The 12,582-nt window shown below is 44.9% G+C and overlaps 1 protein-coding gene across 11 annotated transcripts in view; it reads left to right on the forward strand.

The window, feature by feature from the left end:
- The window catches only part of LOC118514181 (potassium voltage-gated channel protein Shal), a 97,562-nt gene that overhangs the window by 39,865 nt on the left and 45,115 nt on the right, over window positions 1-12,582 (forward strand). For 10 of the 11 annotated variants that reach the window (XM_036060860.1, XM_036060859.1, XM_036060864.1 and 7 more), the window contains one exon: window positions 3,694-3,831. The exons of the other annotated variant lie outside the window; for it this stretch is intronic. The gene's annotated coding sequence lies outside the window, so the exon portion shown is untranslated. The remainder of the gene's footprint in view (window positions 1-3,693; window positions 3,832-12,582) is intronic. 11 annotated transcript variants of the gene reach the window in all.

Raw genomic sequence — 12,582 nt, forward strand, 5'->3', positions numbered from 1 at the left:
ATACACACTTCTAGCAAACACAAAACAAAAATCTCCCATCGAAAAAGAAAATGTGTGTGGGGAAAATGCTGCGTTTGCTGAAATTTTCGCACCAATAAAGAATAAAGTTTGATCCGTCGGCGTGTGCGAATCTGCAGATTTTTTGCTTGTGTATTCTTTTTTCTCGATCAGCATGGAAAGAGAGTACGGCAAACCAAAAGCGATAAAAGAACATGGAAAAACGATACAGTTGGCTTCACGCTTACGGACGAATCTGACTCAGTGAGCAAACAAAGCGTTGGAGCTAAAAATCATGCTTGCGCTGCTGGGCTCAAAGCTCACTCGAGGTAGTTATTCAAGCCAAACCGTTTTTTGCTGGCCTACCCCCCCAGCGAATGATTCTCTACGGAGATGATGAGTTTTAGAATGCACACGGAGCTCGTTGCATTTTCCCGATCCCGATTTAGCAAAGTGCATCTCGAAAGGTGTGGAAATGAAACACCGAACTGCAAACAAATGCAATACTCTGCTGCTGCTGGTGCTGGTAACGTGCTTTGAAGAGGTTTAACTCGATCACTGGGAAACTGTTACCTGTGTTTATGTGTTGAGCGGGGAAAAGCATTCGTCAGTGTTTTTTTTTTTGTTTGCTTTGCTTTTTTCCATCCCAAAACGACGGCTTATTCGTATTTAATTTCGCACTCGCTAGCGACACAGTGCGCGATGGTAAAGAAATCTCTCCAGATTGGCTCACACTTGCGGATAGTATGTCACTAGTATCCTTCCTAGCACTGGTATGTGTGTGCGTGTGTGCTGGGAGGGAAAAACACCCCGGAGCCACTAGCAATGACATGGCGCTTGAAATGGATACAGCCCGGATACGGATCACATTTCTACCAGGCACATCCTAACCTTTCTCGGAATCCGTACCGGGCGAAGAGAATCCTTCTTCCGGTTTTTCTTCACTCGCATACACCCGCCAAGAGGGGGGTAAATGGGGCGGTGAAGGTGGGCAGGAAAGCTCACTCGAGTGTGAGACGTTTGTTTTGTGTCTTTGGTGATGCTGGTGGTGGTGGTGGTGGCAATCAACCCAAGGCCACCGCATCGTAAGAGCACCCGGTATCCTCTCAAGCTCGCACCCGGTATCTAGCTCGGGATGGATGACGCGAATATCTTGACGTAAGTGTGTGAGCTTTTTCCACCTCACACACACACGCACGCACTGTTGGGGATTTGGGTGGGTCATATTCTTTGGAGACCTTTGCGCACAAAAACCCATCGACACTCCCACCGGGAGTGTTACCGGTTTGTTGCGAAACGAATTGCTCGTCGAAAAAAAAAAGCAAAGCACGAGGGTACCCCAACGCCAGGCTGCGTCATCGACGAACGTGTCTGTCGTATTGGCGGAATGGCGTTTGACTTTTCCTTTATCCAGCCCGTCCCACGGCCGAGTAAAAGTCTTTAATATCCGGCATTTTGTCACGAAGCGTAACGAAGGTTTAACGGGTACACACAGTCATGGTGCAGTGCAGTTGAAGTCCCACTCCAGCGGGTCCATCAGCGGACGGTATGTGGGTTTGAAGCTCCTGTTTCGCAGTCTCCCGCTCGTGTGAAGCCTCTCTTCCCCCCTTTTCCAGAAAGGTTTCCGAAAGCCGTGTGCTTCTGGTGCAAAATTCAGACGCATGAGAAGGGTATGTCCCGCTGGTGTGTGTGATTTTATTCTTTCCTTCGGTTAGTCGGCGTTTTTGAATGTGACAATTGAGTGAAATTAGAAACCGTGGTCTTGCGGTTCGGTGCGGTTGTGATGCTGTCTGTAAGCGGATTTTATCACGCTTTACCACGACGACGGCGACTACCGTGGAACGGGGTTGCGTTCGTTTGTTCGTTCGTTCGTTTGTCTATTTTAAGCTGGAACGGGGATGGCTGGTAGTTTGACAGTTTGCAGATTGTTACGGGAAAAGGAAATAAAATCCGGCTGATTGTTTAAAATTTCACCTCAAATGTAATGAATAGCGCATAGGGATGCACATTGAACAAGCTGTTGCGAGAGAGTGTTAGCGTTGGATGTTTTACAGCGGATGACACTGGTAGCAGTAATGCTGTATGTTGCATTTGACAGATGTAGAAGGGAAATCATAATTCATGCAATCTTTTTTGTAAATAAAAGCATTGTACCAGGTTGCCTTATCCTAAATAAGCTCAGACGATCCGTTGATTGTAGCTCCGTGATTCTAATTCGTAGTCCTGATTGTAGTGAGGGACTGCATCGTGTTTCAGAGTCTCTATCACTGGACATTATATCCCGTCCGTTCTTAGAGCGTGTTCTTTTTTTGTGGGGGATTGTAGAATACTTTGCATGTTCTCTGCTTTGTTTTGGACCTTGAAGAAGTCCTCTAAGACCTTTCGCTTATGCCTTACCAAGCCCGATAGATCTTTTTTACATTTGTTCAATTTTGCCTTTTGTGTCAGCTGCCTGCTTAGCAAGAAACCAAGGTCAGAACTTGTCAGAACCATCTTTTCTATGTTGTTTTTATGAGGTTTTCATAAGGAAATCATTTTTTTTGTAATTTTGAGATGATAAATCTCCGTCTCTTTGCATTAGAAGCCAGCTCCGAAAAAATATACAAAGTAAGAAAGCACGTATCCCGGTTCAGCTTCAGCATATAATAATTAAACTTTAATCCAAACGATTGTGCAAATATAAAACACACGAAAAAACCCCTTCCGAGTCATTAATCAACCCGTGCTGCTGCAAACATCTATGTATATTTCATTTTCAAATTATACACCACTTATACTCATCAAACTACGCTCTGCATACAAAAGGTTTTGCTCCCCATCTCCCTCACTCCGATTAGTTTGCTTTAGGGTTGTTTACCTTGGCCAGGAAAGTCCGGAAACCACATTCATCTCCAGCATGTGCACACACACACACACACACACACACACACACACACACACACACACACACACACACACACACACACACACACACACACACACACACAAGGACATCCTACAAGCCCCTGGAACGCAAGCTCCATTTATTCCTATATCCTGTTTTCTCACTTCAATTCCCCAATTTTGCTTTCCGAGCAAAAAAAAAGAGGAGCACAAAACCATCCGTAGTGTCATTTGTCTTTTTCACGTTGTGTTTTTTTGGCGTTTTTGTTTATCTCCCTTCACGACAAATCGTCCCACATTTCGTCAGCCATTCGACAGCTCGACGGGAGTCGAAACGCTGATTCGTCTAACAGCGAGCGACTGGGACAGCTTAGGGACGGGAAAAAAGCTTTTTTGCCCTACGACTAGAGAGATTTTCGGCCGAAAATTTATTCGCTTTACCGTGGTTTCGGTGGTGAAACGTTTGCGAGTGGACAGCAATGTGAGCAATGATATATGTATACGTACACACGAAACGCAAACACACAGCGGTAGATATCGTTTGCCATTTTCCTTCAGTTTGTTTGAGTGGAGGAGTAAGTTTCGTAAGGAAAATCATATCCCTCATAGCAGAGGATTCGAGTTAAAGGATTTCTTTCCCACCACTTTCTTCGCCCATTCAATTCATATCGTTTACTCGGCTCGATTCGTGTGTCTTTCACTGGCACACACACAAACACAAAAAAACGGCAATCATTATGTTCAGCTGGGTGCTTCGTAATAACATTTCTTCCCGTTCGTTCTTCGCTCTGTTTGACACTTTTCTTCACACAGATAAGCACAGACACCGATAGTCGGGCGTGTAGCAGGAAAAGCTGTGGCCAACCGCTTTTGCTGTCGGTGCACCGAACGGACTCTCGCTGCTGCTTACGGCTGGAAGATGAAGCGACATCGTTAGCATCATGAAAGGCGGTAAGTGCAATTCTTTTGGGAAGGTACAAGGGTTTGACTCGGGTTTTGCTTGTTTTTCAGTCGCCAGCAACACTGTTGCTGCCACGTAAAGCGCATTAAAAACGTAGCGTTTGTTTTTTGTTTTTTGCCGCTCTGTAAGCTGCTCACTTTAATACCGGTATCAAGATGGACGGAGCAAGTTACTTGTCCAGCCAAAGTATCTAAAATAATTGCATAATCGAGCAGAAGACGGTACACCGAAACGAGCGTCTTGGCTTACATCGTTTGCATCGTGTACTTTGCAGTAGATTTCGTTGCAAGTATCTGGTTCGTCATTATAATAAAATTAATGTTGCCAAACATTCCAACTTAATAAGTTGAACTCGGGTTTTGAAATGAAAATTGCAATTTGAGAACCGATTTAACAATCTTTTTACTACCACTACCCCTACCAGGGTATACCTTTAAGTGTAACTACTGCATATTTCCATCGTGAAAAGCAGTCAGTGTTTCCATCTCTATTCCCTCTCTGTGACTGTGTACATACTGTCCTTGGCAGCATGTGACTGAGTGACATTCATCCATCGCCTCCAGGTCGGCTGGCATACATCCATATCAGGTGCTAGCCGCTTCAAGTGCTGCCAGTACACGCAAGGGGAAAAGGACACACTTTTGCAACTATTTATTTATATCTCACCCCGGACCACCTTCTTGCCCACTGTCCAGTAAGCGCCAGCCTCGAAAGACATCGCCCCTACCGTCGGCCATTTCATTCAATGCAGCCATGCACAACGGGTCTCTGGATTGCGGATCGGCAAACAACCTCACTCACTCACACACACACACACACACACACACACACACGACATGCCAATGGAAAATGAGAACCTTTCGGTTACGGATGGATGCGAAATTTTTTTCTCCATGTCGTCGCACTACTGCCTGGATAAGTTTTTCATGAAAACTGGAGCAAAGACGACGACGACGACGACGACCACGGCTGTCAAAGCGTTTCCTTTTGCCTGCCGTTCCACACGGACGACTTGTGGGCCATCGTGTCTTGAAAAACCCCTTTTTTCAACCGGAGACGGAATAAGGAATGGATTGCTCAGAGCCGATAGCGCTAGCGTCCGTTATCCTCGAGCGTACACGGGCACCAGAGGACAAATTGTATGATGTAACAACGTTTAAACCAAATGAACCGGGGAGATGTATTTTTTGTTTTGCAACACACACGCCCACTCCTGAACCATTCTGTAAAAGGCGAAATGGAATGGTGGCATCCTTTTCCTCTCTCCTTGTGCGTCTCGAATACCAATCCGGGAAGATGAATGGCAAAGGAAAAAGGACACGGTGTGGGACCTGAATTTGTCGCAAATGGGTCAGAATTTGCTTTTTATCGAATCATCCCCTGTGCGAAAGTTCCCTCGAAGGGATAGCTTTATATTTCTGTGCTGCAGTATGATAAGTGATGAATTTCTGGCCGTGCACGGTGCTTTTGTTGCTGTGTTTGCGTTTAGATTGCAGCAAAATGTTTTGCCGTTCGACCACTCGTGGGATTTTTGGGATGGACAAAGGGCTGATTCATCCGGAAGGGTGTGTGGAGAAGCGGGATAGATTGGAATAACGGAGATTTTGTTTTGTTATAATTCAAGATTTAAAGCTTTTGTACAGGGAAGAATGAGATTGCTATTGTGATAAACTTGTACTGGCTGGAGGGTTTATGTGAAGAGTATTAGAATGTGTTCAATGAACTCTATCACTGATCTATTTCTATGACAGTGGATAACTTGTTCAATTTTTATTCTGGTTGATTTTTCGTCGGTTATGTTACTATTGTTACGACTTTACTTTTGAGTCTCAAACGCTTGGTTCGATGGAGACGCCCAGTACTCTACGATCGAGCTTTGGATAATAAGTTTTTTTATGATGGAAATTATCAAATATTTATATATTTATATATTTATATATTTATTTATATAGAATATTTCATTTTAGGAAGGATAGGAATAATATTATGTTTTTAAATATTTTTTCTGTTTTATACTCAACACCTGAGGTAAATTAATTTTTTAAATTACAAATTGTTCATAGCCTTTTTATTTTGTCTGCTGGAACTTCATACCTAAATGTATATTCTAAATAAAAAAGTAGACATTAGATCCCCTATTTAAATCCCTAACAGGACGTAAATAGCTTTGTAGCAACAAAATTGATGGTGATAAACCCTACCAAAACCCGATACCCGAATAAAACATAGCACAGTTTTCCAACCTCCCATAAATATTTCCGGTCACACTACTTATCGGGACGTGATTTGATCGTGCTTATCGGTACCGTCCATACATTTTCCCTTCGACATCACTTTACCTTTCATTGGTGGACGGTTTCGACTTTTGCCCATTTTCGATCTCTAGCTGCCACAACCACCATCGACCGATACTTACTGACACGTGTATGCAGTCAGACACATACACACACACGCGCACATTTTGCCTTTGATCGTGATCACGAAAAAGCGCTTGCAAAGCCATATTTATGGGCATACTTTTAAGACCATACTGGGAGCTGTTTTTCCGACATTTTTTTTTTCCTTTCTATCCAACCGTACCTCAACGCACACGCACATAGCTTGGTGTTTGGGGTGGCAAGTTTGGGACCCTACTTTTCCAACAGCTCTCACAACGGAAGGGAGAAAGTGAGTTAATTTTCATCCGCTTACTCGCGTTATCGGGCCCGGCACCGGGCTTTTCGGGTCAACCTGGTGGTCAAACGGGTAGGAAACACGAAATAAAGTAGCATTTTCACGATTGGATTGGGATTAAGTTGGTAAAGTTTTCCGAACGCCATGGAAGGTCGGGGTGTGTACGGCAAGCACCGGAGAGTTGGTTGGCTGTGAAATGAATTATGACCGAATGTATTTTCCCACCAGACCCTCGGTATCGATGGATGGCGGGGTAAGTTTGACCGAGAGTTTCCCCGGGATGCGGGTTGCGTTTGTAGTGGTGGTTGGATGATAAATAAGTGTCCTGCTATTTACCAGCGGTCTATTGGGAGACACTAGTGTCAGAAAGTTTCGCACCGGTGCTAAATTACAGACCTTGGGTTAAAGTACAATTTAATTAAAATAAAACATTGTGGAACCAGTTTCCGAATACAGATGAGGTTGCAAACTTTTATTGTGGATTGTACAATAATTCTTGCTTTAGGAGGTTTTTTTGAAAAAAGGCGCTCCGATTTGGTTTAATTTGAACAATCGCCAATCACTCAATTATCGGTGTGATAATTATTGCTAATAAACCTGCATACTCTTTAAAGAGCCATTGAAATTATTTAACAACCGCCAAATTCATCGGAATCACCCCACACTTCAGAACTTTCATCGCTGACAGTCGATTCTGATTAATTATACGTCAATGCAGTGTTGGGAGCATCCCCTACACAAGAACAGCAACAAACGACACCACGAATTATTATCATGAAAACCATTGACAGGCATTAATTCTTCCCGCAGTCGAAGATGGCGTGCGGTGAACTGTTAACTTGAGTGTCCTGGTTTTATTGTAATCGTTTTTATTTTTCTTCACTGCCGTGAGGCACCGTACGCCTGCTTGCCTCCCTTTTTCGCCCGTCACAAACGGTGAGAAAAGACGTTATCTAATCAGTGCCGCAGCGTGACTCGGACGAACCGTTCGACGACTTGGGACGCGTCGTCGTCGGGACTTTTCCTGGAGAATCGAAACCACCACCACCACCAGCACCTGAAAGCACCGTAAACTTGAAACACTCTTCAAACGGTGAATGGATGGTGTGAGAAAAACTTTTCCGAATCGTTTCCTTTCGCTATCATCGTTTGCTGCCCCTGCTGCTCATCAGTGTTCGAGTCGGTTTCATCGAACACCGGCCCCGAAAGTAAATCAAACTGACGCTATCGATCCAATTATTCCACAGCTAATTAATCAAGTGAGTGAATAAATTTGCGCCCAATTCGGGGCTGCCATCGTCGCTACAGTACCGGCATTGCGCACCGACTGATTCCGTATTCCGTATCGATTCCGTCGTACAATGGTAGAGATTTGTGTTTTGTGTCTTTGGGCCGCCCAGCGAACGCTCGTCACTGATCTAGAGATCTGCAGTGCGACTCATTGCTACACGTTGCGGTGAATAATCTCGAAACAAGCAAACCGATGATCTTTCGCTACGGAAAATTCAATCACTTCGGGGAGGAAAGGTTGGACCGTAAATCATATCGCATTCGGAGGCGAACATTCATTGTCTTTACAATAAAGAGTCGAGATAGAACATTTCTTATTGAGGTCAGGTGCTTCGTCACGATTTAATTATGTTTGATATGAAAGGAAGTGAAGAATCGGGCAGACGAGTCAGCAAAAGAGCTTCGTCACAGGCGATTGGTTGTAAAAATTGAAAGACCATTTAATTTGGTTGGAGTTGAGAGGAAAGTATGATTTTTAAAGCAAACTGTTACTAGGTAAACCATTGAAGATTATGCTCATTGTGATGACTGCATGGACTTTATACTGGGTTTTCTGCCTGCAAGACATGACTTTTGCATTTGAAGATCCTGATATTTTATTTTATTCATAGAAAAACTCCAAAAAGTTAGCTTTAAAACAGACACTATCAAGTCTCTCTTATATATGGCTGCATTTATAATACCCATTCCATAAGAAATAACTTTTTGTTAATTACTTAAAATAACATTGCCTTCATTATGCCACGGTTCTTTTTACTCGCATTCATATTCCGCATTCTAAGAACCCCTAGGTAAACATTTGAATACCACAACCGGCGGTATGCGAGGGCGCTTCTATTCTGTCTCGATCGAAATAAAACACTTAACACCAACAACGCCACTACGGCCAACTAACCCTACTACAGCCGGGCGAATGTTTCCGGGCAGGAAGGAAAAACTAAAAGCAATCCAGCCATCGTTTTCCCCAATGCGCTGGTACCGTGTAAATCACGCCAACAACCCTTACCCTACACAAAAGCCAACACCCCCGGATGGGTTCACCGTTCAGCGGTATAAAGATGGAGTGACAATTTAAATTATCCACCGTCTAAAAACCCGCGTTTCTGCCAATCAGTCTGTCGCAGACTTTAACCGCGAATTAACTCACTGCGGAAAGGGATCGGTCTGAACCAGGTGGACCAGTTGGAGGGGGGAATGGAAAGGTTCCATCACTTCACCCACGGAACGCGAGCAAGCATCCGAAATGAACACGTTATGGTAATTTTGCGTGTAGCCGGTGAAATGTTTGAAAAATCCATTAACCATCACCGGCTGGCTGTTCTGCCGGAGTGTTTGGGATTTGGTTAAGGGGTGAGGGGGGCAGGTGGAACAGCGGTGCAAGAAAGGCAAGCTGTCGTCACGCCACGTGGCAACCGATATATACTATCGCCGTACCGAAACCGAGCAGCAGGCGCCCGATGGAGACGCCCGGTGCCTGGTGAAACGTTGATGGAGGCGCCTGGTGTTTCACCTGCCGGCTTCAACAAACCCCCGGGGGAAGGCTTAACTATCACAACACGCCCGAAAAAGCAAGCCCTTGCACGAGGTTTGCACGATGTCCTTGTTAACTTTTTCCCTTTTCACGCGAAGGAAGCGACACTCGTCGCCCGGCACGGCACAACAAGCCTGCTGTGACGACTCTTTTGGGGTGCCAACGTTTTTTTTTTTTGCGCACAAGGCGAATCGGTCAGGGCAACGAATCAACATACCCGAACAAACACACACAGAAACTCGGTTACTCGCCGCAACGGAGGGGCTTCAGAATGAGAGGGAAAGGAAAAAAAAAAGAAACAGGGTGCGAAAAAAACACCAAAACCCCATGGCTCACGTTCACGGCGAGGGATTTTTTAATCATACTTTCCGGTGACCGGGTGGCGCAACCGAACCCCCGACCGGTGATGGCGGTTCTCTTTAATCACTTGATTAGATGAAGCACGGTGGAGCAGATTTTCATGGCAAACTTCCTCAAAACGCGCCGGCATGAGAACGGTGTGATGATGATGATGATGATGGCTGTGGTGATGAGTGATGAAGGCGTGTGTATTCCGGTGGATGATAATGTCTTGAATGTTTTACAATGGCAGTAATGATATTGAAATGTAAGGATGCTTCTTGCGAGATATTTGCGCGGATTAAAACGTTTGAATGTTTAACATTCCTTCAAATTCTACAAACTGAAAGACTAAGGACCTTATTATTTATTTTATAGCTATAAAAGGACGTAAAGTATTCCAAGAACTCGGGAAAATGTTCCACCATCTATTGAAACTTAAAATGGGCAACTTGTCCAAAGCTATTTTACCATAACAAAGTGTTATTTTCATTCCTACTAATGGGCTTTACCATCAAACAGCACATTACTCAGCGTGAAAGAATTCACACTCGAAATGAGAAATTATCCCAATCATAATCGTCATATCTACTCTACCTAGGGCACCGTTACAGGACCAGGGAACGTGTATCATTTCACGCCTTTCCAGTTTGTGGATGACTTATTGTCACGAAAACTATCGCCGGCAAGCGCATCAGCACCATCCCCATCATCATCGTCAACATCATGCGCCTGCTCCTCCTTTACCTTGTCCGTGTTGGGAAAATACCTTCCATGGTACGGGCAGACACTTAAACGACACCCTAAACAACATACGGCCCGGCCCACGTGAATGTCCCCTGTTGCATGGCTGTTTGAGCTATTAGAAAATTAGTTTTGACTTTTAGTGACCATCCAAGCGCTGGCTGGCACTGGCAGCGCAGGCACTTTATCTCTCCCTTTCGTCCGGGTGAGTTGACGCGAGCTGGGCGTTACACAGGGGATGACGGGGTGTGACCTAACGAGTGAAGGGTTAGCAGTGTGCAAAAATGAAACATCGTTACCTCGCACAACATCACGGGTTCACCGGGGCCATCCACAGTCACTTATTAATAATTCACGGTCTTTTGGCAAACATACTCTGCCCGCCCGTATCTTTTCTTGTCCTTCCTCAAAATACACACACACACACACACACACACGGGGGGAGAACGAAGCAAGAAAATGGCCAAATCACCAATCACCCACGGGTGAACCGCTTGAACGAGAAGGAGTTTCATTTCTTTCTCAATCTTCGTGCCTTCTCACTCTCGCCCGTTCGCGCTCGTGTTTTGAAGACTTTGGCTGCAAACCCGTGCAAGCGAACCACCGGTGGAACAGATGTCTTCGAGCGCACCGGGGGATGAATTATGCATATTTACAACCTTGTTTACATTGCGCGGAACCGATGCTGGGTCTGGCTGGTTCTGGTCTGTCCATCCGTTCGGCCCCCGGCAGTACGGCAGTGCTACCGTCGACATCTGACATTTGGCGTACGGTAGCCGGTGCGTACCGGCATGCTACAGTTCAGATTTGGTGTGTTTCGCTTTTTTGATTGTTCGCTTACTCGGAATTAATTGTGGCGCGTATTGCTTGTCTACCTGCAGTTAAGGTGAAGTGTACCGAAAATAAAACAGAATAAAATATTTAATCCAGCAAAAAACGGCTTGTTTTGCTTGATTGTTTGCATGGGTGGTTTATCAATAATTAGTAGTACTTTTTTTCTTGTAAGCGATGAAAAAATGGAGAAAAGAATTCAAAACCAAACCAAACCCTTCGTTGACAGCATCTGAAGCACATGAAGCATCCACAATTTTCTTTATCCACTCCATCCCGGCTGAACGAGCGAGTGTTTTTCTAACCTCACATGTTTATCGATTCTCTACTAAGAAAAACATTTGGCAAACAGCAAATAAAAAGCGATTGTTTGTGTGTGTGTGTATGTGTCATGTTTAGATTGGTTGGACACTGACGGCTGGTTGAAGGCACAAGACATAGCACAGTCTCTTCTCTTTTTATTACCAATTTCGCAAACGGTTCACGCTCTTCCGTGTATCGGTCACGAGGTGGAAAATTAATGCACGGTACGGAACAAACCAAAACCGGACACCATGCACGGTACATGTGATTTGGCAGGATTTTGGGACAGAGAGAGAGAGAGAGAGAAAGAGAGAGAGAGGGAGAGAGAGAGAGAGCGAGAGCATCGATTTTCACGCATCAAAGTACGCAAACAGCTATGCGATCCGATCGCAATCGAGATAAGTTTCGGGTTGGTTTCTTTTTTTCCCCTCTATCCTTTGCTTTGCCCTCTCCACGCTCAAGAATAACGACACAAAGAGTGTACGGTGTGGGGCCACACAATGGTCCCCGAAACTACACACCAAACACACTTACCAAACCGGCTCACGTTTGATGGTCGCGATGGTTCCATTTTTGTGGCGTGGTACAGTTTTCCCCGAACTGTCCGACACTGGACACCGCCGTCGTGTCATGGGTGGAGGTTGGAGGTCGCGATCGTATCGGTTTCCTTCCCTCGTTCTGGGAAAGCGCGTCGTTGGGATGGGAAATATGTATGAGCGTCTGTACTAACTTTGGCACACCAACGGCATGCCGGACTAAACACCGATCCGCCGGCCGGACAATGAGTGGTGACTGTTTTTACAACTTTTGGCCAACTTTTGCCATCGTTCCAATTTTGTTTTCCTCCTCCTTTTCTCCTAGCCCAAACACACATAGGAGTTTAACAGTATGGATGAAGCATCGATAAGTGTGCGAAATTTGAAAACAATTTTCCGGTTTTAATTACATTTCAAAACACAGTTCCGACCGCAAAATAGATGGGCATCGTTTGGGAAAACAAATTGACTGAAACGGGAAAACAAAAACCCCG

The sequence above is a fragment of the Anopheles stephensi genome, chromosome 3 (assembly GCF_013141755.1).
Source record: "Anopheles stephensi strain Indian chromosome 3, UCI_ANSTEP_V1.0, whole genome shotgun sequence".
In the NCBI taxonomy this organism is placed as follows: domain Eukaryota; kingdom Metazoa; phylum Arthropoda; class Insecta; order Diptera; family Culicidae; genus Anopheles; species Anopheles stephensi.